General features: G+C 53.7%; 1 non-coding gene across 1 annotated transcript in view; it reads left to right on the top strand.

The window, feature by feature from the left end:
- Positions 1–373: 373 nt before the first annotated feature.
- LOC124319213 overlaps positions 374–1,923 on the top strand; it is a 4,577-nt gene continuing 3,027 nt past the window's right edge. Inside the window, exon 1 of the ribosomal RNA XR_006912909.1 lies at positions 374–1,923. This exon is cut by the window's right edge and continues 3,027 nt beyond it. This is a non-coding gene — a ribosomal RNA (large subunit ribosomal RNA).

Raw genomic sequence — 1,923 nt, 5'->3', positions numbered from 1 at the left:
AAAAAATTTTAGAAATAAACACATCTTCTCGAACAAGGTGTCGGCTGCGTGTGCGCGATATACCGCTTCAACGCGAGTTTAGTTGTGTGTGTGCGCCGGGCGTGTCGAAGTGTCGACCACCGCGAATTATCACTCACTCTAACCGCTCGTTATGCAAGCTTGGTTCGCGCACGACGCGTTGTTTCAATACAAAAAGCCGCAGGACGCCCTGTCACTTTTCGTAAATTAATTTTTGCGAATAACGAGAGACTCGCTTTATTTCGAAAAAAAAAAATTTGAACCGGCAATTATTCAATCTTTCCCGGCTTTAAAACGCCAAAGTCTGCCGAGCTAGATAAAGTGTTGTCTCCTTTTGAAAACAAACAATTCATTCTGACCTCAGTTTAGATGAGACTACCCGCTGAACTTAAGCATATCAGTAAGCGGAGGAAAAGAAACTAACAAGGATTCCCTTAGTAGCGGCGAGCGAACAGGGATGAGCCCAGCACCGAACCTCGCGCCCGGTTGAGCGGGTGCCGAGGAATGTGGTGTTCGGGAGGATCGTGCGCGTCTGTCCGGTATCTATCGTCCAAGTCTCCATGAACGGGGCGAGCAACCCACAGAGGGTGTCAGGCCCGTAGATAAGACGAGCCGAGACCGTGCATCGGATCCCTTCCCAAGAGTCGGGTTGCTTGAGCGTGCAGCCCTAAGCGGGAGGTAAACTCCTTCTAAGGCTAAATATCGCCACGAGACCGATAGCGAACAAGTACCGCGAGGGAAAGTTGAAAAGAACTTTGAAGAGAGAGTTCAAGAGTGCGTGAAACCGTTCAGGGGGTTAAACGGGTGGGCCCTCGAAGGTCGAACAAGTCCCCGCTCCCGGCACTTGGTTGTATGCCCTTAACGCTGCATGGAGACTGCCTGAATTGGCGGCTCTCTTGCATAAGTCGTTCTGCGATCGCAATAGCCACGCCAAGGTCCGCAAGTGGGGGGCCTAGTAGGACTCCGCGACCGACTGGGTGTCTGTTACACGGGGCGTCCGTTAGCGAGTTTCGTGGTTACCTTCGCGGGTGCCGCGATGACGAGCGCGGCGTTTCCCAACAGTACTGCCCGGTCGTGACCTGTCTCCTCCCGGGAGGTGTCGTAGCTTTTTTTTGTAAAAGAGAAAAAGTTGCGGTGCTCAACCTGTGGAGGCCCAGAGCGGAGAGTAGAAGTCGGGTCCCACCCGACCCGTCTTGAAACACGGACCAAGGAGTCTAACATGTGCGCAAGTCGTCGAGAAATTATCAAACTAAACTCGCGAGGCGCAATGAAAGTGAAGCGGCCCCGATGAGGGTGCATCCGCGAGGGGTGATCCCGTCTCGAACAGAGCGGGCGCAACCCCAGGGCGTCCGAATGCTCGCGAGATCTTTCCCCCTTAAAAGGGTTTGGTCGAGTCGGCCGGACGAACCCAGAGCGCACACGTTGGGACCCGAAAGATGGTGACCTATGCCTGGCCAGGACGAAGCCAGGGGAAACCCTGGTGGAGGTCCGCAGCGATTCTGACGTGCAAATCGATCGTCGGAGTTGGGTATAGGGGCGAAAGACTAATCGAACCATCTAGTAGCTGGTTCCCCCCGAAGTTTCCCTCAGGATAGCTGGTGCTCGCAAAGAGAACAAACGGAGTTTCATCCGGTAAAGCGAATGATTAGAGGCCTTGGGGTCGAAACGACCTCAACCTATTCTCAAACTTTCAATGGGTGAGAAGCCCGGCCTTTTTCCTTGATTGAGGCCGCGGCAATTGATTTGAATCTGAGCGCCCAGTGGGCCATTTTTGGTAAGCAGAACTGGCGCTGTGGGATGAACCAAACGCCCGGTTAAGGCGCCTAAACGACGCACATTTCGGATCCCACGAAAAGGAGTTGGTTGCTAAAGACAGCAGGACGGTGGCCATGGAGGTCGGAATCC

Source organism: Daphnia pulicaria, unplaced genomic scaffold (assembly GCF_021234035.1).
Source record: "Daphnia pulicaria isolate SC F1-1A unplaced genomic scaffold, SC_F0-13Bv2 h1tg000137l, whole genome shotgun sequence".
NCBI classification, from domain to species: domain Eukaryota; kingdom Metazoa; phylum Arthropoda; class Branchiopoda; order Diplostraca; family Daphniidae; genus Daphnia; species Daphnia pulicaria.
The sequence above is the reverse complement of the archived record's forward strand: the minus strand, read 5'-3'. Positions and strand labels throughout refer to the sequence as shown.